Here is a 27,136-nt window from a genome sequence, read left to right as displayed (position 1 = left end):
AGTTTGCTTTGTGTTTGTGGCTAGATTGTGCAGCTAAAGTCTTCACAAGGTAAATTCAACACTCTTTATGTTGCACCATTAAATGTCCTCAAGTCAATTCAGTTGGTGTGGGGATATCACTTCAGAGTTCCAGCTGAGCAATATGTGCAAGTTATTATTATGTGAAATAATAACTTCTGTTACAGTTATTATTTTTAGCATTATTATTAATATTTTTGCTTTACAGCTTAATGCACACACTTAACCACACTGCAGCAGCTGGCTATCAAAGGCTTCCCTGAGGAAAAATTAAGCACTTAGAGCAATAAATTATGAAAAGACTACTTCTAAGGGCACCATCCACCTTGTTCTCACACCCGCTTTAAGTGTTAAATAAATCATAACATCCTGTTCATCGTGCCGTCAGTAGGGGTTAAATAAGTCACTGTAAATGAGCTCCAAATCATAGGACGTAGCTGGCTTCCAAGTTTTTTGTTTGCAAGGAGAAACAGCTCTGGGCCTTTTGATAGTTCGGGTCTTTAAGGAAAGCCTTTTTTCCATTCCAACTACTTCCTGTTAATGTGGAAATGAGAGGAAATGAACATTAAGCAGAAGGATGGGCCCATCCTTTTCCAGTCGTGTGCCTAATTTGTCAGGTGCAATATTGGCACCTGGAGGCTTGTTTTGGCTCCTATTACATCCTTGTTGGGGAAATATCAGAATACTTGTAACTAACGGCATATGACTTCAAAGCGCTTTTGTTATAGGGAGAAAGAAAAAAGGCTGCCTTCATCAGAAAATGCAGAATTGAATGGCCCGATTTTTTTGCTAGGTGTAAGGGTTATAAACAGCAATATGTTCAAAAAAGAAGAGAAAAGGTATGTGACATTTCATTCTAAACCTAACTGTGACCATTAAGCATGTAAGGAGGTACACCCCGTAAAATTGCCTCTTGGAAATATACATGCCTTGAATGTGTTCTTCATACTTCTGAATCTTCATGTAAAATACTGCAATGCATGTATGTGCATTTCGGTAGGAGGCATAAGTGTTTTGTGGTAAAACTATTTATGTCCTTTGAGTTACAGAGATGGCAAAGCTGTTGTAAGGGGCTCTGGATCTTAGATCAAAATCTGCAAACTGAAGGTGCCAGAGCCTGCCTGGTGTCTTTACTTCATGCTAAACACCGCAGTTCTACCTTCTCCTGTGGGACCTTTCTTGGATTAAGGAACTCTCCAAGATGAGTAAGAGTGCCCATGCTTGGCCAGTATATTAGTGATACATCTCTCTGGCTGAATCTGTAGAAAAAAAACCTATTTAAGGCTCTGGTAATGGAAAGAATGAGACTGAAGTAGAACTTATTCTCCAGTAGTGTTCTGAACTGTGAAGTGACTAGGGTTGATTTGGATTTTTAGAACTGATTAACGTTTTGGACCAAAGTAACCATTCATGTGCCACTTTTTTTTCAGTCATGAATTACAATTAATTAGCATTTGGGGGTGGGAGGAGGGGAGTCAGTGTAGGTAATTATTATTTCACTCAGGTAAACAATGGTGAATCAAGTCATGAGTGATATATACAGATCTGTAACTGTTCTGAGAGCAAATCCATTCAGATAGTGAAATGAGATAATAGACTTGGGAAATCCAGCTGCTGTGCAGATGTTGGGTGGAATTTTCCAGGGAAAAGCAGTTATCCCATTTTTTGTGCCTGATTCTGCATCCCTTGCTCAGGAGGAGGTCTGTCTTGCTGGAGGGCAAGTTACCACAGAGAAAGCAAACCCCATGCTGAGGAAACATCAGTGGGTTTGGGATTCACCGACCCCTTTCTCCCAGGTTGGTTCAATCTGTACCTGGGTTGGATGGAATTCTTGAGGTCAAGCACCCACAGTCACCTCTTCTTTGTGAGCAGGCAATATACCATACCTCGTTTCAGCCATCCTGGACTTGAAAGTGGTCTCAGTTTGACTGCAGATGTCTCTGTGTTTTGGAATGACTCTTTCTTCACCTGAGCATTGGTAGGTGATCAGTCTTTACTTGAAGGGCACTGTCTTTTGCAGCCATCAAAGACTTCTTTTTTACAGCCCTCTGACTTATATGGGACATTAGACTAGTAGAGGAGACTGATGGCAGTTCTATCTTGGTGCTCATGGCACTTCAGCACCATTTTTTGTCAGAGCCAGTGATTGTTGGCCTTCATCTTCTTGAGAGTGTGCTGACCGGTCTGTCCAAATCCCACCAAGATGAGGTTTCTTTGTCATAGAATTATAGAATAGTTTGGGTTGGAAGGGACCTTTAAAGGTCATCTAGTCCAACCCCCCCTGCAAGGAGCAGGGCCATCTTCAACTAGATCAGGTTGCTCAAAGTCTTGTACAACTTGACCTTGACTGTTTCCAGGGATGGGGCATCTACAACCTCTCTGGGCAATCTACTCCAGTGCTTCACCACCCTCATTGTAAAAAATTTCTTCCTTATATCTAGCCTGAATCTACCCTCTTTTACTTTAAAACCATTACCCCTTGTCCTATCACTGTAGGCCCTACTAAAATGTCTGTCCCCATCTTTCTTATAAGCCCCCCTTAAGTACTGAAAGGCTCCAACAAGATCTTCCTGGAGCCTTCTCTTCTGCAGGCTGAACAACCCCAACTCTCTCAGCCTGTCCTCATAGGAGAGGTGTTCCACCCCTCTGATCATTTTGTCTGGGAAAAGAAATCTTCTGTGGATATGAATACAACAGCAGTAGCACATGTAGAGTGACAGCTTCAATGCAAGGGCTCTACAGCAAAGACAGTTTGGTTTAAACTGTTCAGCAGCCATTTAAACTCAGCCAAAGGATTTTTCACTGAAGTGGCTGAGGATTGTTCATGTGATGTGCCCTGCTGACTCAGAGGTGAGGGTGGGGGATCTTGAGCTACAGGAGAGGTACAAAAGTGGTTGGAGGCAAGAAAGCAGAGGAGCTTAATAATCCTTTACTCCTACTCTAAGAGACATTTCTGCTGAATGTAGCCTAATTTATGGTAAACTACAAAACTACAAAAAGCCAGAAAAGCTCTGAAATAAGTGCAATGATTGTCCTATATATGTTTATTTATATATATGCAACTACTTGAAAGGAAGTTGTAGTGGTCTCTTTTCCCAAGTAGTAAGTGATAGGACAAGGGGAAATGGCCTCAGGTTGCACCAGGGGAGGTTTAGATTGCATATTAGGAAAAATTTCTTTACTGAAAGGGTTCTCAAGCATTGGAACAGGCTGGACAGGGAAGTGGTTGGGTCACCATTCCTGGAGGTATTTAAAAGATGTGTAGACATGGTGCTTAGGGACATGATTTAGTGGTGGATTTGGCAGTGCTAGGTCAATGGTTGGACTCAATGATCTTAAAATCTTCTATGATTTTCCTCTAGTAACGTCCCCTATTCTCTATTATCCCAGAGACACCAGGAAGAATGAATGCTGCAAGGGACCTGAGTGACCCCTCTGCCTCCACAGATGACCATTATACTCATACTTCCCAAACCAGTTTGAGATATGTACGTTGCCAGCAGACCGTGGCGCTGCATGATCTAAGTAATTGACTTTCTTGCTTTGTAATTTTTGAGCTTAATTATGTCACTCTCTGCAAACGCAGATGCCATGGATTTTGATGAATAGGTAACTCATACTCCTTGTGGATGGGTGAAAGTGTCTTGCAGGGAGAATACAGACTTGCTGTGGTGACATGTTCCACTTTGCACTTATCTCTGAAAGAGACACAACTTCTCCCTTTGATACGTCTCCTGGGATATCCTTTCCCGTTGGGTCAATTATCACATTTCTCTGCAGCTCCAAGGAATACAAATAAATAAATCAAATAAACAGGCTTTGGGGCCAGTCCTTGACAGCTACAGCAATTGTCAACTACTTAGATTTCTCATGTCCGTGAGTTCAGCTGGGATCAGTGTGCTCCTGACATGCCATTTGCACAGCCCAGGAACAGTAGCATTCAGCACTTCCTTTTCCTTTGTTTTAGAGAATTACAGAACAGGTCATGTGCTGGTGCAAATATAGCCCGTTGCTCTCCACACTGGTATCTTTTGTACCGTATGTATAGCTTTGATAAGCAGCACATGTGCCTGCTTCCCGGCTATACGGTGTTTCCACTCTGATCTCAGGAGTGTAGCTAAATCAATATATCCTTTGTGATGTGCAGATGGAAATAATCTCCAGAAAGATGCATTTCTGAGCTTTGCCCAGTATGTATTTATTTGAGAGGTACAGCTGGTTTGTGGAAAGGTACAATCCAAGACCATATGGGAGCACATTGCTAACCCTGCTCAAGCAGCTTTACTCTGCTCTCGTGCCCCCCCTCCATGACCATCAGTAGGACCTCTGGGAGGCTTCTTTGATGTGAAGGGAATTGCCAGGCAGGGTGTTGCTTGGCCCCTGTGGGTCAGAAAGAGGAGCAGCCTGCCTTTATAGCCCCATGTGCTCTGCCACTGGCTGCCAAACCCTCCACCACACCTCAGGACCTTGCTAGCTGCCCCAGTATCACATTGACACAAGGTGCTCTTCAGTCCTGCTCCCTGAACTGGGCTAGGTGCAGACAGGCCACTTCCATCCTAGAATAGCCTAGGTAAGATTTGCTGACGTACTTCTGTCTACTACTGCTAGTTAATGGACCTAAATCCAGATTTCAGATCTGTAACCAGGTGCAAGACTAAATGTTCTTATATTCCATAAGTGCTTGGGGTGACACTTGGGTTCAGGTTCAGTATCCAAAGGTCTCTGACAGGCTCTAAGCTTCCTACCCTATGATGGAAGAGAATTACATTTCTGATAGTTTTGCCCAGTTCAAGCCCCTCTGGATGCTAAATGGGTAACATACATCTAGTAAATTCACATCGGCAATGTAAACCTACTTTTGTTTCCTAAAGGCTTGCACTATAAAAAATGACATGATGATTTGAATCAGAATACGTGAGGATCTGGCAAATCAGTCACACCTGTAAAAACACAGGTTCAATATCAATACCTGCATCGTTAATGACATGCTACTAATAAAATATTGTACAGGTGAGATTCAACTAACAAATGAAGAGAGACAGTCATTTTTTGGTAGGATTTCTGTCAGCTGTTAGGAGGTGAATGGTGCCCCATTTTCTCTCCATGACGCATCACACAGCAAAACCAGAGCAGGGAGTGTTGTACTTGGAGTACATTATGGCAGCTGTAGGGGAGAAGTTGTGTGGTTACAGGTGCCTTGACCTGTCAGCTCCCTCCACAGGGAGGAGAGTGCTGGACTGACAAATTGCACAGTGATGTGGACACCATGGCCATTTGCTGAGAAAACTCATGTCTGTTTGCACAAGTTTATTAATAGATGTTTTAAAATGTAGTTCCCTGGTGCAAGTCAGGCTGTGAACACCTGAGTTTTGGTTCCTCCCAGAGCAATTTCACAAGGAACTTGTGCTTTCTTTCCTGGAGTGGACATTTTGCATAGGGAACACCCATTTAATTTTGCAACCCAAACCCCTCATTCCTATACATACTCAGATGTTTAAGTGGATAGTTCTCTGTGAATAAAAACTGGTGATTTTAGCTCACAAGTTGAGCTTCCAGTTACCTACTGGAAGAAACCCTGGAAAGCTCACTTCTACCTGCTGAATTCAGCAAATACTCCTGGAATAGTCTTTCTCTGTCTCGTGCTGCTCTGATCACCATCTTCATGTTATTAAGGGCTAATTTTAAAGCGAATCACATATACTTTCTAAGTACAAGAGCCCATTGCCATGTGCTGGAGTCAGCTGGGAGCTGCTCCTCCTCCTCCTTGACGGTGAGGTGAGGTGAGATGAGGTAGCGAAACCCAACGCCATCATTGCCTTCCCCAGGGAGGGCAGCACAGACGGCCAGGAGCCTTGGGGAACCATTTTGTTTCACGATGGGGGCCTTTGAGGCCATGCTGTCTCCCCTCCAACGTGCTTGGATTGTTGTGTGTGTATCTACAACAACTTTCACTGTAGGATCCCTCAGATATTCCCTGCAGACCTTATGAGGAGTGTCTTCTGCTGTGTAAGGAGTCCCTCGGCCCCCTGAGAGGAGGAGCACACATGGCAGCAAGGTCCCTGCCCCTCTTGCAATGCCACGTGCCCCCGGGCAGGACGGTTCCCGTTGCACAGGCAGGCACGCTGTGGTGTGGCACTGTTATGTGGGCTTTCCTAAGGTCAGGCATCAGTCAGCAGCAGGGCTCTGGCATCCCTTCACAGCTCTGCTGTTTGTAATATGTATTATCAGTGCTGCGATAATGCTCAAAAATGGCTGCTTCTTTCTGAATAAAAGGAAAGTCACTGCTCGTATCTCAAGGATAAAAGCCTGTCTGGCTGGAAATCAGTGCAGGGTGCTGAAATGGGCAGAGCAGCTGAGCCAAGCACGGCACTCTGTGTCCCTAGAGAGCAGCACTTTGATTCCCTGGAGCAGAGGCTGCTGCTTTGGCACTGAGTGAGATGGACCTCCCCTTCCCCTTGCCATTGCAAGCAGTGGCAGAAAACCTGACCCGCTCTCCAGCATGGGACTGCCTAGGCTAGCCAATGCTGTAGAGCCTGGTCCTGGCTGACCATGATGATAAGCAGCCATATGGCTTGTTTTCACGCCCTTACTATTGATTTGTTAGCTCCGCCTCCTCTACCAGTCCAGCACCCCAACTCGTCTTCCTTCACCTGCATTTATTTGGTCTTCCTGAAACTTGTGATCCCATTCTCTGCATATTACCTGTGATACAGCAGCAGGAGGTTTCAGGAGGTTTTCAGGAGGTTTTAGGATGAGAACAGTAGAGTGATGTTGTTGCAGGACAGTCTGGGAGGAAAGGTCCTGAGAGAACTCGGGTTTCTGACCCAAGAGGAGAGGGAAACACAGCAAATCCTATCTGTTTTCATGGTGAAAAGGGACAGTGTGAAACAGTCATATTTTGTTCTGTTGCCAACGTGTGAATTTTGCAAAATGTGGGGCCTGCCCTCTGAAAGGTTCAGTGTCCTTCAAGATACCATTTCAGTGAGCTCACTCCCCCAGACCTTGTCCTCACTGGAACTGTGTGTCTGTGCATGCACACTCCCCCAGCACAAATCAGAAATCCTTCCTTTTAACAAATTCACAGAGCCTCACAAAAACCTATGGGAATATCTGGTTTTGCATGCAAATATTTACCAAGTTAAAATGGATACTTTTCCACAGCTTCTAGTCCTAGGCTTCTTCTGCGGAGAAACTGCCAACTGTACATGCATGCTGGTTTGGCACCGGGACAGCACATTCCCTAGAGAGTAGAACGGAACCACAAACTCCTTTCGCTTGTGAACCCCTTTCCACGGAGCAGGTGAAAGCACACTGAACTTACCCTTGCCTCCTAGCTTGGCTGTTTTCTAAATGTCATTTGAAAGTCTTGCCCCCTCCTCCCTCCTCCCCCTGTCCCCAGTTTTATCCCTCTTTCAGGAGGCAGCCATCAGCAACAAAACCACAATGCGGGGCTTGGCTGGCTGCGTGCATTCAGCAGCTGCTCTGTTCCAAGTTCTGGGCAAGCCACAGCTATCCAGATTCCCACTTGTCCTATGTCTTCTGCCTCAGTTGCAGTACAGCATCTTGAGCTAGAAGGACCACTAATTGACCAGCTTGGACGGGTTGCCAGCACTGCAGTACAGTCAGCCTGCTGTCCCCAGTTGTCTGTGCCTTTCCCCCCTTCGCTACACTTCCAGCCCTTCCTGATCCAAAGCTTGTGACATCTTCCAAGTCCTCCTTGCATTCAAGACTCTAATTCGGCATGTGGTGTGCTGTGCTTTTCCAGCAGGCTGCTTTTTGTCATTATCTCTCCAACCAAGTGAATGTTCAGGATGGGTATGTTCTTTCTTCAATTATTGCAGAGAACTAAAATGTAAGCAATAAATGCTAAAGCCAGATTTTTCTAATACAAAACATCAAGCAAAATCTTTGTGTTCTCATATAATTATTCCGAAAGAGTTACAAGCCTGGAAATAAAAATACAATTCTCTGTCTTAAAACATGAAGCAGTGTTTTCTTACAGGATAAGATAAGAATGTGATTTAAGTTTGCTTTAGCCCATTTCTTCACTCTGTTGTGCTGACATGATTGTTCAAAGAAATTGTGCTTTTGGAAGGAAAAGGTTAAAGTTTGCTACTGATATTCATCAGGAGATGGATATTTAATCTTTAATCTCTTGTTCTAGGCCCCTACTTCGGATCAACTCATTATCCCGAATAAACGATGTGTCATTCCCATTATTTATGTTTCACTGCAGCCAAAGTATCTGGACCTCGTTTTGGTAAGCACCATTCATTTCGACCCATTCAGTATTAATCTCCCTTCTAACATCTTTCCTGTCCTATGTGCTGTCCCCTATTTGCTTTTATGTTTTCCGCAGAGTGTTTATAAAAGGATAATCTTTTACAAAGCAGACAGAATTTTTGTGTATAAACTGCTCTGTTTGAATGCCTCATTGATATACCATCTAAACTGAAGTGTTCAGCAAGATTAGTGCATCCACTGAGCCACTGAACTGGGTAAAAATATGGGAACTGCTCCTTTCTTTATAGCGAGAGAGGGTAGCTAATGATGCCATCTTCTTTTAAATAGGATACTTTTAGCAGATGGACTCTGAGAATATGAATACATTCCACAAATAAAAAATAATCAACAAAGGAGGTGGCTTATTGTGTCAAATAAAAGGAGAAAAAGGCACAAAATGTATAGATTATGTAAAGACCCCGAGCCAGCTTCCATTTTAGTGAAACCGGTGTAAATGTAGAATAATTCAGTCAAAATGATGTGGATTAGTGGTTTTTTACATCATTGTCGCTCACATCAGGATCTGGTCTCTTTGTATTGTAATTGCCGATGACTTCAGCTAGGATAGGGACTTGCAATGCCTTGAAATGCAAATTATACATTTTTCTCTTTCTCATGCTGATATAAATTTCCAGTGAGAATGTTTTGAGCATGATCCCCTCCTTTTTGTGCAAAATATATAAATAAAGACTGCCTGGCACACATAACATAACCTTATTTCGGCTGTCTCCTTTGCAATGTGTATCTGGTGACATCGGGTGCCACTGACACACCCTCTGAGATGCTGACACTTTATGTTAGAAGAACACAGTATGCAAGTGAATCTGTGCCCATATTCCCACATTTAGATGGGAAAAATCCCAAACAGACATGTGGTAGTATCATTTGAATGGCATAGATTCTTAAATACATTTGTCACTTTGTACACTTGCCAGCTCTTCTTTGAAGATATAAACCACCAAAACACTCCAAATTTTATCCATTATGACTCCGTCAACATGTAGCACTGTTTAGCATGTTATTTTAGTTAAATTGCACTATTGTTGTCCATCTATTATGACATAAACTAGGATTGGTGCCCTTGCATTAAATGAAATGAAAACTGTAAGAAAGAGTTGGGAAAAAGAAAACATTGAGAAAGTCGTGCCATTCATTTAGCAGTGAAGGAATGTGAGGAGGAATATTAGAGAGGCAGGAAGCACAGAAGGTGTCAGGCACCTCTAGTTCCAGCTTTGAAAGGAATCACTCAGGTGTTTATGAGGGGCTGCATGCTGGTCATAGTTCAATACCACCTTTGGGGACTGTTCACAGAGAGGGATGAGACCCCTCTGGATGGCTTCCCTTGTCGTTTTAAATTCACCTCCCCCATTGATATGACCCAGACCTGACTTCTAGGAAGCAAACACTGGACATGGCTATTTCTGGAGTCTGTCAACACTATTGTAAGGTTAGTGAGAGCAGTCGGTGGGTCAGGGACAGATGTAACCCAGTTTACACGCAGCTTACTGGGTTTTCATTGCTCTTTGGAGATAGTCCATGTAATTTAGTACACAGAAGCGGTCTCAAGGAAATAATTGCCTGTTCAGTCCTAAGAAGACATAATAAGAAAATGAGTCTGTCACTTTCTGGTTGCCATTAGCTGAGGTTAAAATCTTTCTATTATAGCTACTATGCATTACCCTGTGCATAGTGGGTGGGTGGTCTTAACACAGGAGAAAAAAAATCACCACCATATTTGGCACAAATTGGCCTACTTACCAGAGGGGATCAACATTGCAATGGTCTGGAGAGAGCTACTCTTTCAGTGTTAGGACCGGTGTTCTCCATCTGACCATCTGTCTTTAGCTGTCAGATCTTTTGCAGAAATGAGTGTGGTTTTGCAGAAATGAGTGGGGGCCAGGTATCCAACGGTGTAAAACAAAAGAGATTTACTGACAGACCCCTGACAATTGCTGGTGTTTTTCACCTGCGAAGATATGATTTATATAGTAAATAAATAGAGTGTTTTTTCTTCCAAAGTTGATCAGACATGACCTTCCTGGCCTAAAAGTTTTAGTGAAAGAGCAGTGCTTGTAAATGTAATTTATTGCCTAGTGGTTTTGTGTGATGAACCACCAGGTTCCTGGAAATCCCACAGGAAAGAACATTTCTGTAGGCATCAAAACCATTGCACAAGTGATACAGAGGTGACTTGTGCCAAGGCAGGGTGTCCATGCTTCTGGAATGTGTCAGACTTGCTGTACATGTGCAAGACAACTGCACGGTGCGTTGCATTAGCTCAGATCCAGGATGTGGCAGCCCTGTCACTTCTGGAGTCATCATGTTGGCAGGTCTCATTCAGACAGATTTTTCCCAAGCACCAAACTCAAGTCAGTGAAAAACCTAATGGAACAATCTTTGGAAAATATTCGTAAACAATTCTAGGTGAAGCAGCGTGGGGACAGATTTCTGGATGATTTATTTGCACCTAACTAACCTACTCTTCTCACTTACTCCCTGCAGGGGAATTTCTCTCTGTCTGACTACATGGTGGGACTGGGATGAGCCCACCAGGTGTTTGGCAGACAAATCGGTGGCGCTAGGTCTGTAGACAAGAGAGACAAAGGGAGGATGAGTGAGAGAGAATGAGAAACGGACTGAGGGAGGTTCAGCTGGATCCCAATAGACCTACTTTCATAACGGCAGGTAAAGCAAAGAGTCAAGGAAGTCATAATAAAACCCTAGGCTGTCATGCACAAAGTGTCCATGCGGATTAACATACATAGGAAAATCAGAATGGGCTGGTAATAAGTGTGCAAGTATAAAACCAAATAAAGATACACTGAAGAGAAAGATGATATGATATGATATGATATGATATGGTACAATATGATATGATACGATACAATGTGCCTTTTTTGTTGCAGACATTGTACACGCCTCCAAGACATGGAGGTGATCCTTGTTGGAACAGTCTTTGCCATAGGGAAAGGATCACATCCAGCAAAAAGATTCTCGGGTGGTGTACCTGTATCCTCCCTGTATCTCTCTCACTGCTTTTAAACATCTCCATGCAGTAAGGCAGGAGAGTGAACAACCAATGTGGATGGGCTAAGCCCATTCTTTCCACAGAGTCCCTGTCATGACTACATAAGGATGTTGGATGTCCATGTGGAGGCTGCATGCCACCTTCCTTTTCTGTAATGTATGATTGTGGATAGCAGGAGACAGACCTTGCTGTCACTAATGGAGATTACTGAAAGTGCTCATTGCTCCTAATCTGGGAATACACTCACATAAACGCTAAGCAGTGCCTTGTGCCTTGATTTGATCCTGACCTGGTCTGGCATTCCTGGTGCTACTGCTGTGTGTTGCATTAACGCTTGGGATGAGGCAGTTCCCATATCACTCTTTCACTCACCTAGTCCTAAACATGCAAAGGTGTAGGCAATACATAGGGGAACGGAAAGGAAGAGAGCATGCTGGAGTGACAGTGGGTCATTAAGGAACTAGGCTACCCCATCTCCTCTGAGGCATGAAATCTGTCAGAAGATAGTGTATTTTTAGGAACTGACTGTAGACACTGAAGCAGTATATTTTGTTGGCATAAGGGCATGGAGATCTAGGCACTAACACGATTAATACCATGTCTCAACAAAAGGGATTTCCCACATTTATATTGCTCAGAAATAGCTTTCCATAAATTTAATGTGAGCACTTGGCAAACGAAGCAGCCATCAAATACCAATAAAAATATGTTTGTGATACCTGTAATATACACCTAAAGAACCAGAGAACATTAATATTCCAGAAGGACTCTTCAGTTACCCATAAAAATCAGATGTTACAGAGACTCTGTCAAGGTTGAGAGGTTCAAACCTTAACCCAACATAAAACTTGCATTGTAAAATGTCTTTCTTATTGTGAAAAATCAGGATTTCACACTAGCAGCATGGTTGAAGTGAGTGCTGACTGACCAAGTGGCTTGAGCATGCCTGAGATACATTTGCTCTGTTGAGCACATGTGGGAATCCTTTCCCTGTGGATTGGTCTGGGTTTTTGGCAGTGAGGGGCCAAGTCCCTCTGGCTCCCAGCACCAGGGGCAGCCTGAGAGGCAGAGGATGTCCTGAGGGGAGAGGGCTGCAGCCTTTCTTTGTATGCATAAGGCTGTGCAAAGTATTGTCATGCACCCAGGGAAATCTCTTTAAATAGTATTCCTCAATGGACACCATTTATAGCTCCCTGGACAGGGTGGCTCCATTTGAGGGTCCAGGGGCTAACGAGTGCAACTCCTTTTAAGGATTGCCAGAGTGGAGAGGCTGCACTAGCTTCTACATCAGGATTGCACTTTTCTCTTATCCCCTTTTCTATTCTCCCCCCCAACTCCATCCTTTATAACTGAAAAAAAATGAAGCTCTTCCAGGGGTCCCGCCTGGGATAACCAGCCCTGACCACTTTACTTTAAGAGAATAATTGGAAATGTTTCCTATAGATGCTGTCTGAGCACACAGAAATGCCAGAGTGATAGACACAGCTTAAATCCCTAGACTGCCAGACAGATAAAGACGGTCTGTCCCAAAATCTGCCTATCCCTTGTATCGCCATGTCAAAATGAAGCAGAAACCTTTCACACATCATCACTTCTGTTAGCTTAAGTCCAGATCCTTGCACCCTTACTCATGGTTAGTAATGCCTTACTGCACAAGGAGTGCTACTGACTTCTCCAGGGCAGCTCCTATTTAAACCTGCAACTGGAATCTAAGTATCAAATCTGCAACAATTCCTTAGCTGTGTTTAAGGCAGCTCTACATTGTATTTTTAATTAATTCTGGAACCAAATTCAGTAAAAGAAAATTGTACTTTTTACCTAGCTATCTCTTCCTATGGCTATTAGTACTTTGAGGGCTCAGATAAATAAATATGAATGTGCTAATAGCTCTTTTTATTGCTCTCGCCAAAGAATCCTGTTAGGGCTGGAAGGCAGGTTTTAAATCCAGAACAGACAGTTGTAATTGTGCTGCCTTATGTACATAGCCCAGGCCACTCATTTTGCACCCACCATTTCACTTCATGGTATCATTTTACTTATGGGGACATTTCTGCACATTTGAATACATCCCTACACAAAGTGTTTTGCCAAGTGAGGTTTTTTGGACCTCATTTGGAAAGCCCCCAAAGATCTGGCTTTCGGGTGTCTTCTGAGTTCAGAAAAAATTTCTGATGAAAGCTAAATCAGTTAACACCAAATTGGGTTGATAGGGGGATCCTTGTCTTCTCAGCTAACAGTATGAAACCAGATAAAGGGGTTGATTTGACAGCTGAATAGATTTCCAAAGAGGGGTCATTTTCTCCCATGACCAAATAATATGATAGAGATATGCAAGGGTATGTGTGTGCCTTTCAACAGCAGGCAGAGTCCAAGAGCTTACTTATCTCTAAACAGCTTCTCTGGTGTCTAAAATAAAGAATGCAGAGTTTCTGAACAATCAGGGAGCAGATACTTTCTCTGTTTTGCTTTGAGTGACCAACCACACCAGGAGAACTTGGGGTCTTGTTCTTGGTAGCGCTGTGTGTTTTCATTAGGAAGTGAAACACTGCAGCTTTCAGAAAATCTTCAGCACCATGAAAGATTGAGCCTTTACAGTTTAACAGTGTAATCTTCATAGTGCCTTCACACAGTATTCCACTGATCACCTCACATTGTTTTTATTCCACAGTTCTTGAAATATCTTGATGCACTGTTGCTCTTCTGGAGTTGCCATTGTCTTTACAGAAGTCTATGGGGGAAAGAATTTGGACAGTAAATCTCTTAGGGACAAATTTTGGCTTCTTTGCACCAGCTGATGTGGAGAAAAGTCTCGGTTCTTCAAGACTATTAATTTGTTTTCAAAGGACCTGATGACTGTACTATTTATTTACTATTTCAGTTTTCATTGCAATGCCGTCAATCTCTCACTCTTTTTTTTTTCTTCATCAGCCGTAAACATGGAAGAAGAATTTTTGGACTGTATTTCTGCCATGGTGTTCTCCTTTTTCTTTTGTTTTTGCTTCCCCTCCTTCCCCATGTCCTTTTTTAGAAGTTTTAGCATGTTGCACATTACCTAACCAAGAATGATGGCTTGAGGTCTGGATGTGGAGGCTGTTTACCTACCAAGGCTGAATTTCTTGGATACCTCAATCTTTTTTAAGGAATTAAGTACACTGTCATTTACCAAGGGAGAGGGAGGTGGAAGGCAGTTGATTAGTAATGGGATACAGTCATTTAGCTCTAAATTGGAAGTGGTAACAACTGATAGCTATTTGTATCTGAAGGTTGTTGCTGGGTTGTGTGAAACAAGCTTGTGGTTTCCATCCAGTTTCTTGTGAAAAGCACCACTGCATTCAGTATCACTTCTTTCATTTCCCTCACACAATTTCAATAAAAAGACAGATGGGCATTTCTCTGACCCAGCTTTTGGGAGTTAGTGAGAGTTCTGCTATCAATTTCAGTGACTTTGGATCATGCCCGAGTAGACAAGGAGCCTGCACTTCCCAAGAGCCAGGGAGGAACCTCTAGAGTCAGGGATAATGTGTGCCACAAAACATGGCACTGCTTCTATCTGTATTCTGGGTGACAATCTCAGTGGCTTTTAATTTGGCTCTGGTGTTCATTTTTAAAAATGTTAATAGTTGCTGAAAATTCATTTCCTAGTGGGTTACTCACAGTTAACAAAGTTCTGAATAGCTGGAGAGCCAAACATAACAAAATAGTCCTTTCTCACAGAGGCACATTTTACTACCAATTGACAGCAAAACCATTACAGAATTCCATGGACTTAAAACAGGAAAGTAGAATAAGAAACACAACCTTCTGATTTGTAAGTGCAACTGTATCTACTTTAAAATGACGTCACTTCTGATGCTTTACTTTTAAACTGAAGGCAGTGTTTTAACACAGCTTGCATAATCTTTCCATGTGTTTTTATGCTGTGCAGTTACAGGACTCTGCTGTGATGGCTAACTCTAGCCGAAATTGTTGACCTACAGACTTTTTAAAGAGTACATCATTTCTTCTACTAGCATGAATCAGGAGCTTTTCTGCACACTATAAAGTTTTCTACATCCCTATGCCTTTTGCAGAAATTAACTACTTAACACAGATCACCACCACTGACAGTGTGCAAGTTATTAAAGTAAACAACTAATACAAGTCTGACATAATTGGCATTATTGTGCTCAACATATTACCAAATAAAATACAAAAGAGCTGAAACAATCTGGAATGACTGAAGTAGGTAAATGACACCCAGAATGAAGTAGGTGACAAGTGGGAGCAGGTTCTCTCTCTCTCAGTGGGTGGCTACGTAATTTCCAACAAGCTTGTACCATGCTTATATTGCTGTTTTCTGTGGTGCAGATGAGACTGGTGTGACATTGTCCAGCACCTAGGAGAGGAATTGGGGCCTTATCCCTGCAGGAGGAGCCCTGTTCCACAATGAATTTTACTTTCATTGTGACATTTTGAAGGTACTACATGGTAATGACACATTGCTCCAGTAATTTTTGTACAATGTCTCTATGAGCTCTCCCCATCTGTCATGACAGCATTAGTCTTGGCATCTCTGATGAAAGAATCCAAATTAAAAGGGAGAACAAAAAGTCAATTTCTAATGGGTTCCAAATACCCATATCTTACAAGCGTGAATTAAATATTGCTCTCATCTTGCAGCCTTCCAGCCATATTACACGGATAAAAACCTCAAAACTATTTAAAATTAAAAATCCTGTTAAAAGCTGAAATATATATAAAGTAAAATAATATTCAGCTGTTTAAACTAACCTGTTGATAGGCTGTCAGCTGTCATTTGATTTGCACTTCATTTGAATTAATAACAAGTAAACCATAAGCATCATGATTTACAGTAATATAAAAGCTATTACAAAGGACCTTCATCATAAGCTTCTTTGCCATAAAGCTATTGTATCTTACTTTCAATCACTAAACACTGTTAAAAACATTTTCTAATACAATACCGCCTGATGCAATACACAAATTCCTTTGCTTCAAAGACTAGCTATAGGGACATGACTTTGAGTCTTTAGAGATGAATTGGAAGTTTCTTCTTGCATGAAAACCACGCTTTGCTGGGTAAAAAAATGGCTGGCTGGCTGGGCCCAAAGAGTTGTGGTGAACGGAGTTAAATCCAGTTGGCGGCCGGTCACGAGTGGTGTCCCCCAGGGCTCGGTTTTGGGGCCACTCCTGTTTAACATCTTTATTGATGATCTCGACGAGGGGATCGAGTGCACCCTCAGTAAGTTTGCAGATGACACCCAGTTGGGTGGGAGTGTTGATCTGCTCGAGGGTAGGGAGGCTCTGCAGAGAGACCTGGACAGGCTGGAGTGATGGGCTAAGGCCAACTGTATGAGCTTCAATAAGGCCAAATGCCGGGTGCTGCACTTCGGCCACAACAACCCCCAGCAGCGCTACAGGCTTGGGGAGGAGTGGCTGGAGAGCTGCCAGTCAGAGAGGGACCTGGGGGTGTTGATTGACAGCTGGCTGAACATGAGCTAGCAGTGTGCCCAGGTGGCCAAGAAGGCCAATGGTATCCTGGCTTGTATCAGAAATAGTGTGGCCAGCAGGGACAGGGAAGTGATCTTACCCCTGTACTCGGCACTGGTGAGGCCGCACCTCCATTACTGTGTTCAGTTTTGGGCCCCTCACTACAAAAAGGACATTGAATTACTCGAGCGTGTCCAGAGAAGGGCAACGAAGCTGGTGCAGGGTCTGGAGCACATGTTGTACGAGGAGCGGCTGAGGGAACTGGGGTTGTTTAGTCTGGAGAAGAGGAGGCTGAGAGGAGACCTCATGGCCCTCTACAACTACCTGAAAGGAGGTTGCAGAGAGCTGGGCATGAGTCTCTTTAACCAAGTAACAAGCGATAGGACAAGAGGTAATGGCCTCAAGTTGTGCCAGGGAAGGTTTAGACTGATTATTAGGAAACATTTTTTTTACAGAACAGGTTGTTAGGCATTGGAATGGGCTGCCCAGGGAGGTGGTGGATTCCCCATCCCTGGAGGTGTTTAAGAGTAGGGTCAACTTAGCGCTGAGGGATATGGTGTAGTTGGGAACTGTTAATGTTGGGTTGATGGTTGGACTGGATGATCTTCAAGGTCTTTTCCAACCTAGACAATTCTGTGATTCTTGATTCTGTGAATAGTGTAAAAAGAAAAGTATTTTCATACTGGTGTTCTTCATCTTTTCTTGAGACTACACACACAGACACACACAGAGCTCAGCTTTACCCACAGTTGTTAAACACATTTATGCCTCCTCCTTTATTTTAAATAACCCTTGGACAAACAACATCTAGTTACTCAAATACACCAATTTGTTCCTATTAAAAGTGTCATGGGCTTTATATTGACCTTAGTCTCATATCACCTCTTAAAGATTGTTCCTCCTTCTCTCAGATGTGCTGCTTTTTGGAGTTAATAATGCCATGAAGAACAAGCTGGAGTTGCTAGATACCTAAAGTTACTTCCTTTTGATTTCCTCACCCATGGTACATGAACAGTCTCTCTGTCTGTTGTCTATCCTGTCTGGTTGTGGCAGTGTCATGGTTGCTTATAGACATGTGATCCGCCTGTCTGGCCCTTGCAGCACTCCTCAGGTGCCCACAGACAGGGGTGCAAGGAGACAACTGGGGAGTGCCCAGGCACCACAAGATCCCCAAGGCACACCTAAAGCACTGGGTACTCCTGTGTGCCCACACCAGGGCTGCTAAAATGTGTCCCAGTTGTCCACCTAGCACTGTCTGCAGTGCCACACCCTCACATCGCAGCTCAGCACTTCTGTGCCCTCTCCCCACAGCATCCCCAGAGTGCAGGTAACCACCCAAGCCACCACCTCTTCTGCTCCCGGTGAGGATGAGGTCTGTCCTTCCCCAGAAATTTTCTCCTTGAACTGATCTGGGACAGAACAGGTCCTCTAATGTCACCTGAGAACCAGAAGTAGGGTGCTGTGTGGTCCTTTTTACAGGTTGACTAATCCCTGGCAATCAAGGGCAGTAAAAGTTCCCAAGAGGGCAATGGGACATACCTCAGAGATAATAACTACAGGCAGAGAAGGCAAGGGCAGGACTGGGTGCATTCCTGGGCTTAGACATAACTCTGAACTCCCAAAGGGATGTTTGTCTCTGGAGCATGACACAACTTTCAGCTTGCTGTTCACATGTGACAGTGGGACCCTGCATACAAACAATGCCTGCCACAAGTCTGCTCCACAGGTTAGAAGACAGTACACCTCATCATCTTGCTCAGGAAGGAATGACAGTCTTATCCCATGCTTCCTCCACGGCATCTGTAAAGACTGAAGACAGTGATGAAAGGGGGTAGAAGGGCAAGCAAATGGAGTGGCATGCCACCACTGTCCTGACTGCAGTGTGTCTCCCATCAGGAGGCAGAGAACCAGCGATGCCAGAGCTCCCATCAAGGGAGGCAAGAAGCAAGGGCAGCCAGCAGCCAGCAGAGGAAGCACTCTGAGCACCCAGCCCATAATGCCCTGGGAGAAGACACCCCCATTTCTAAGCCCTGAGAGATCGCCCCACAGGCTGCCCAGCTGAGGAGCTACCTGGGGCCTGGTATGTACAGACTATATGCACAGGCATGGGCCCATGGAGACAACTTACACAGCCTAAACACTGGCTGTCAGCAGCCATAGCCAGAGGTACAGGCTGGATCTGAGGCTGGAGTGGTTAAGGATGGAGGGCAGAGGTGCCTGGCAGAGGAGGACATCTGCATGACTTAAGATCATGGGATTACTTTTTCCCTTATGTTCTTTTGAAAACTGGGTAATGTACACTTTTAACAAAAGCGGATGTTCCAGAACCTGGGAATGAGGCTAAGAAAATCACTAGCCCTCACTTTTGTTTACTGTATTTCTACAGACGTTCCTCCAAGGACACTCTTTGCTTTTCAGCTGCCTTCAAGGCCAGGCTGCAACCTGGCCTGTGTTCTTTGTTTTTAATCTTTCTTTTGGGTTTTCTAGGTCATGGCTCACACAGGGCCTTTGGGTGTCTTTAAGTTAAATGGACTCAGCTTGACTTCAGACAGCAATGGAAAAGAGGGATGTCTTCTCCGCACTCTGTAACAAAGCTGTGTTCAATGTGTGCTGGTCCCACTAAGAAGGCCTGGCCACATATAAATAAATTCTCTTGTTTTTCACCTCCCAATGGGGCAAGAAATGCCTGGTGAGTTGCTTACTGTTAGCAAGGTGAGATCAATGACATTTGTTTATACCTGGGACCACATGATTCACATTTGAGAACAGTTAAGTATGAGCTTAACTAGTTTGGACTAGATGTCCTCCTGAGGTCTCTCCCAACTTGAATCATCCTATGATCCTATCTATGTTCAATGGTATCATGGATCAATACAAGTTTGGCACAATCAAACTGAAGAAAACAGTTAAATCCTTTGGGATGCAGTGAAAGTGTGGCTGCTCCAGGACTAGCACAATATCCTGCTTCAGGGTCATGTTGGTGGTCTTTTGCCCTCCAAAATTAGCAGTGATTAGTTGATCAGTCACTGCTGGAGGGCAATGTGATTTCTCTGGGAGAAATTTGTGCCCACAGCCACTGAGACATAAAGGACCTAGTTTTGGCCTCTAGGAATTTAGCTGTTTGCTTAGTGTACCAGGTAGTGACTGAACTGCTGTATCATAGCATACTTCAGAATTATTTTTTGTAGAACTAAGTGGAATTATGGTGTGACAGTACCTAAAAATAGAGTGTTGGGCTGACACTGAGGACCACCTCACTGTCTTGACTGTGAAGCCTTGGTTTGGCTCTCCCCAAAGCCTTCTGCTTCTTTTCTTGTCCGTCCTCACAAGTCAGAGCATGTCACGTCACAAAACTGATATAGCTGGGTATGCTACTTCAGGGTTTCAGCAGATCCTGTATTTGGAGTAGTTTGAAAAGTGTCTAGTAGCTTTGTCACATGATTTCTCTGTAGTGCGAGATCAGCCGGCAAAGAGCCGTGAGCTCACATGTTTAGATGGCTTAGTTTGTGCACACAGATAACGTGAATATCTGCTTGGCAGTGTTTTACAGCAACTGAACATTCCTGACGCTGCCTCTTTTCATCCTTCTGCTCCCCCTTCCTTAACAGCAGAATCAGCAGCTGTAACAACACATGGAGGACACTTGGCAGCTGCAAGACACAGATGCTGAGCTCCGTAATAAACTTCTCCTGTAGAAGAATCTGAGTGCTTTTGCTGGCTGCTTAAAAGTCCTTAATGCTGTCTGACTCACTTGCTCAACAAGCAGTTACAGTGTGCTGATGGCTGTTGGTAATCACTCTTGGGGTTATAAGGACCAATCTAATTGACCTGCTTAGTCCTTTAGGATGCTGCCATAGCCTAGTGTTAATAATTTGTAAGTGAATTGCATGCTTTCATGGTAGATATTTAAGAATAAGGTATTCTGCAATGTTTTAGTGGGCCATTGTTTTTATATCTAGAGATAGGCAATGGGCCTGGTTTTGATCACAAGTCACAACAGTACAAACCAGAAATAACTTCACTGTTGTTAAAGGGGTATAAGCTGTTATAAAACAAATGTGAGTGAGGTCAGGGGTGAAGGAAAGCTTTAAATGAAGTCTGCATTGCCTGGTAAGGAAATGGCATATCTTTAATATCTCAGAAACTGGTGTTTGTTGGAATTGGCCTGTGATAAGGATGTGAATAAGGACTCATAGCAGCAGGCTAGTGTTAGGATGGTAGGAATTCATTTCAGAAAAGCCTTGCAGAAGTGTGTTTTAAGGAGGCATTTGAATTTGCAGAGAACGGCCAACTTGGAAGGTTGTCCTGGAGTCTAAAGAACACTGGGAAAGAAACCAGAAACAGACGCTTGTGGAGATAAAGGCAGGAACTGGGCAGCAAGTCTGGTACATGGCCAAGACAGAAAGGAGGGATGCTAGAAAGAGATGGTTGGAGATGCAAGCAAGAGGACAGCTTTAAACATAAGGACCCATAGCTTAATCTTGATGTATAACATGAGGGGGAGTGCTGAAGGAAAATGCGTGAAGAGTGGCATGATCAGTGATGGGGGAATGATGTTTTTGAGCAAAAGTTCCTTCCATCTCTAAGGAAAACTGACATCATAATAGCAAAGATATAGCACCAGTGGGAGTGGGAAGTGAAGCACAGGTGCAAGGAAGGGTGTAGGTGACGTGGACAGAATAGACCTTGTATTCAGTGAAAGAGGACTAAAGGGGGCCAACCTCAAGCATGTGGACACAGGAAGTGCTGCAAGGACAGAATGGTGGGGCAGGGTCTCACACTTTTTCTGGGAAAACAGTGTGACTGGGGGGCTCTCCGAAGTACCTGTACACTGAGATGTGCAGCACAGCAAGCAAACAGGAGGAACTGAAGGTGTGTGTGCAGTTACAGGACTGCAGCCTCATTGGGGTGCCAGAGACGTGTCAGGATAGCTCATATGACTGGATTTCTGCCTTGGAAGGATACAGGCCCTGTAGGAAGGACAGACTGTCATGGCAAGGAAGGGGAATTGCCCTTCATGTGAGAGAGCAGTGGGGGTGCATTGAGCTCTGCCTGGGTCATGAACCAACTGAGAGCTTCTGGGACAGGATTAGCAGGCAATCCGATATGGGCAACATTGTGATGGGTGTCTGCTACAGACTGCGTAATCAAGAAGTAGATGAGGCCTCCTTCAGACAACTGTAAGAAACTTGACATTTGCAGGCTCTGGTCCTCATGGGAGACTTAACCGCCCTGATATCTGATGGAGGGGCAACACAACAGGGTACAAGCAATCCAGGAGGTTTCTGAAGTGCATTGATGACAACTTCCTGACACAGGTGATTGAGGAGCTGGTGAGAGGAGGCACTCTACTGGACCTCAGACTTAAAAACAAGGAAGAATTGGTCAGGTAGGTGAAGGTCTGAGCAGCCTTGGCTAGATGTTAGAATTCAGGATCCTGAGGGAAGGAACCAACAGCAAAAAGCAGGGTTAAAACCCTGGGCTTCAGAAAAGCATAATCTGGCCTGTTCAGGGACCTGCTTTGAAAAATCCTGTGGGATACAGTTCTGGAGAGAAGAGAGGTCCAGGAGAGTTAATTGATATTCAAGGCTCACCTGTTCAAAAATGGTCTATCCTGACATGCAGAAAATCAAATGGTGGTGCAATGTCTGCAAGGCTGAACTCCTGGCAAAACTCAGATGTGAGAAGAAAGCATAAAAGAGGTGGAAGCAGGGACTGGTGACCTATGAGGAATATAGAGACGCTGTCCAAGAATGGAGGATTGGGGTTAGGAAAGCCAAAGCCCATCCAGAGTTGCATTTGGTGAGGGATGTGAAGAGTAAAAAGAAAGGCCCCAGTTCTGGGCTCTCCAGTACGGGGGAGATATAAACATATTAGAACAAGTCCAATGAACAGCCAAGAAGATGATTAAGGGACTGGAGTATCTATCATATAGAGGAGACACCGAGAGAGCTGGGACTGTTTAGCCCAGAGAGGGCTGGAGGCGATCATATCAATGTGTATAAATACCTCATGGAGGGGAATAGAGAAGGTGGAGACAGATGCTTCTCAGTGGTGCCCAGTGACAGGAGAAGCAGCAATGGGCACACAATGAAATGCAAGAAATTCCATTCAAACATAAGAAAAAAACTTGTTTGCTGTGAGGGTTGTGAAACACTGGCACAGGTTGCACAGCAAGGTTTCAGAGTGTCTGTGGACAGTTCTGTGGCCATATTCAAAATCCAACTGGACATGGTTCTGGGCCACCTACCCTAGCTGACCACGCTTTGAGCAGGAAGTTGGACTAGGTCATCTCAAGAGGTCCCTTCCCATCGCAATTCTGCGATGCTGTGAATGTGCTGTATACTAAAATGCAGCTCAGGCTAGTGGTAGCTGATGGGAAATAGTTCCCAAAGGGCATATCTCCATAGTACATGAGGTGCAGTTCCCTGGCAGGGGAGAGGTCTAAGAGTGGACAAGGGCACCAGCACAGAATAAGCAGATACTTCATCTCAGCCAGTGCTAGTGTCACCTTGGCAAGAACCTACCACCTAATCTATGCCTGAGGAGAAGACTCGTGTTTCCACTTCAGTTAGTCCTGTCTCCTTCATAAGACTGACATTCACATAAACATTTTTTAACTGGAAAAAGACAGTCCTATTTCTAGTTTGCACAGGAGATCTTTTCCTGTGACCTTTTTGCTGTGACCTTTTTGCGTCCTTGTATTCTAGCATTTAAAGACAAACAGCTGTCCGAAGCTTCAGTTGGAGGAGGAAAAGGAAGACACCATCAAGCATGAATGTTAGTAAGTCACTTTTCCTCTCATTGTCCGGTATATCTAGGATGATTTTTAGCCTTAGAAACAATTGTCTCTCTGATCCCCTTACACTTGATCTTATTAACTAACATTGGACATCAGCATTTACAAATTCCTTCTTAAAGTATGAGTCTTGTTTCTCTTGATACACATGAGAAACTGATCTGCTTCTTTGGTGGCTGCTGGGTAAGCATTTTGGAAAATAGATATCACCACTGAATTTTATTTATGTAACAATTGTTATCCTGTAATTTTATGACATTCAAGTATTCTAGATCTAAATATACTACATCTAAAATTAAGATATTACAAAAAAGTCTAGTATTCCTCCAAATAAACCACAGATTAGAAACAAGAAAAGACTAACCTTCAAATAATGGGACTTAAATACCTGTTTCAGCAGTGCTTTCATGTGCCTTTGCTTGCTTGAAAACATGTGAAGTATTTATTTTTAATTCATATTATCTCATTATTGCAGGTTTCCTTTACAACATGGCTCATTTCAAGCATTAAAAAAAGCCTAGTGATTTTTATCTGAGTTTTAGATTTTCCAGCAGTGATCGGTCACACGTATAGTGCCAGTTAGAACTGATGTAGCAAACTGTTTTTGTTTTTTCTTTCATCACATTGGTAGCCCAGCAGGCAAAAGGTATTGTGACAATTGTCTCCGAGATGCAAAGATAAATGTGAAAAGGAGCCAAGGACTATTGTAACTGAATTATTGTGTTAGGAATCTGAAGGTGACCACTGGGAACTTCTTACTCCCACTTACATAAGGAGTGACAGCTTCCCAACACAAGGACTCCCAATATTTTACTAAGTAGGCTCTGATTTGGCAAATACAGTCTGAAACACATTTTTCTCTGTGTGAGTAGCACCACTGAGGTATCAATGCTATCCAACAGCATTAAGATGCTCCCAGGAACAGGATCAAAGGCTACAGGGGAGGGAGGTTTGGAAGTCCAGAGGATTTGTTTATCAAAATCAGGTGCTGTGTATATCCTACCTTTAATTGTTACTGTAATGCATGTTTAGAGCACTTCTCTGATATCCCTGCTCAAGGCCAGTCCTGTGGACCATGCCTAAGCTGATGGGCCCAGGCCATGGCAGGATGCAGGGTCACAGTCCCTCCTTGTTCAGTCCTGCTGGGCACTCAGACTCCCTCTCCTTTTCTGCAGAGACCTGGGTGCAGCCTGGGAGGGTACTGAGACCTGAAGGAATATTCTGGGTCCTTCAGCTTAGATGCAGTCTTAGGATCTCCTCTATGAGTTAAGTGTCTAGTTTGCATTGCATGAATAAAAGTGGTGAGTTGTCCATGCGCAGGGAAAATTAACCCTCTGTGGACGGAAGGTATAATGACCTTTAGGGTCTCATCTTTATTGCCTGTGATCACACAGAGAAGTAAATAAATTAAAATGAAGGGTTAGCAACTTTTCAGCCAGGAGGATAATAACAGGAGGATGATAGAAATTGAACATGAGGCAGCACTAGTAAAGGAAAACTACAAAGGAAGTCATGAGAGAAGCCAGTGGTATATGCAAAGAGACAGGGCTGATGAAGGGGTGTTAGTGGATGAGATACAATAATGAAGGGAAGCTGCATGATCCCTTGTAGCTCCTGGGTCACTAGCAGCTGCACCTGCAGCACCCCTAGGCTGTCTGTGCGCTGGCCAAGGCAGCAGCTGATAGTGTCTGCTGCTGTGCAAATGTGGGCTGCCCTTCTCCTGTTTATCACTGCATGAATCAAACATCTGGACTCCAGAGACACCTTATTAGTGCTAAACAACCTTGCTTCAATCATACTACAAGATGCACACAAGATGACATCTTCTGCACAGTCCTGCCCTGTGAAGAGTTTATAGGAAGTATAGCACTGGGGAAGGGGACAGAGAGCACAGAAACTCAATTATTCTCTTATTTCCACAGTTGGTCCATAATAGCACATAAAGGGGGTGGAGGTTGATATAGCTTAATGCCAGGGATAATTTGAATGATTCTGCATTTTGAAGGTTCTCAGTCCCATTTACTCCACAAACACTATGTCTACATAGACAAAAATAAGTCAGGGCATGATTTTCAGTCCTAGAGTTTGGAAATCAACACTTGGCTACATGGCCAGAGCTACTTGGTTGTGCGTTTGCAGCTTCTGCTGGTTTAAAACTCCCTTTTTTTCCCTGACATTAGAAAACGGATCAGCAAAAACACCAGCAGTAAGGCTTTTGCAAAGAGCAGGGGTGCGAAGTGCACTGGCTGGGCCAAATTCCACACCAGATAATTCCATTGAGGCGATGGTTTCAATTGGGCATTGTTATCTTCACTTCCTGTCTCAAACTGCAGTGCTGTGCTACTGAGCAGCTGCTGATTTCCTCCTCCCCAGGCCTGGCTGCATGTCATGGTGGGGCTGCAGTGTCTCTTCCCTGCTCTTTGCTTCACTCACAGAAGTTGTATGGAGAGGAAGCAAGTGATGGAAAGTGCTTTGAATTCCTCTGTCGAAATTTACGTCTTCTAGTGTGATTATTTTTTGCTATTATGGAGCAAAGTCATATTTTTAAAACTTTCCTGTTGTTTCTGCAGATCTGTCATCCATTTCCATGGATACATGAGCGGTAATAAGGCAGCCAGAAGCTGTCAATTCCAACCACTCACTGGCTGCCCAGTGAGCAGTGAAAAGCTGCTGAAGTCATTAGTATTTTACACTTGAAAATAACACAATAGTTTGAACTTTTCTGGTACTCTTCATTCAGGAATCCCCAGGTCTGGTAAATGAGCCACTACCATAAAATAATTAATTAGGCCTCTTAAGAGCTTTGTGAGTGTGTTAGGACATGGAGGCTGGAAGAGCTGAAGTGACCTGTTGAAGACCACCCCATGAGCTAGTGGTATGGGCAGGAAGGCATTTAATTCACCCATTCTGACTCCCTGAGCTCATCCCTGAATGTATTAGGGGTAGACCACCTGCAAATCAGGTGATGGAAGTATACCCATCCTCATCTGCTTAATGACAAAGCATCTCTCTCTTTTATTTTCCTCGGATAATCCAAGACATCTTTGATTTGGTGAGTTCCTGCTGCAGCAAGATCCATCAGATAATAGAAAAGGGCTGCATTCCTGCAGGATATGGCATATGCTGGCTGATCATTGAATGGGTTTCCCTGTCCATCATGTGGAATTCCTCAGTCAGGTTCTTCCTAGTTCTTCTCTAAGAATAAGGCTTCTGCCACTATGACAGGGGGATTATTCCACAAAGATGAGAGATCATGTGTCATTATTATCTCTGAACATTGAGTTATTTTTCTGGACACTTCCAACATAAAATATCTTAGTTGTGTTTCAGAGAACAAAGCTAAAGAGAACAATAGAGGAAGGGCTTTTTTTTTTATATATATAACGTCATTACATCATGCTCCAGTTTTTCACATTCTATTTTTCAGTATTGTCACACTATTTTTCAGCTTTTAACTTCTGCTCTATGAGGTGACACACATTAAGTGATGATTCTTTCATTCTTGCACCCTTACATAA

The sequence above is a fragment of the Strix uralensis genome, chromosome 3 (genome assembly GCF_047716275.1).
Source record: "Strix uralensis isolate ZFMK-TIS-50842 chromosome 3, bStrUra1, whole genome shotgun sequence".
Taxonomy (NCBI): Eukaryota; Metazoa; Chordata; class Aves; order Strigiformes; family Strigidae; genus Strix; species Strix uralensis.
The sequence above is the reverse complement of the archived record's forward strand: the minus strand, read 5'-3'. Positions refer to the sequence as shown.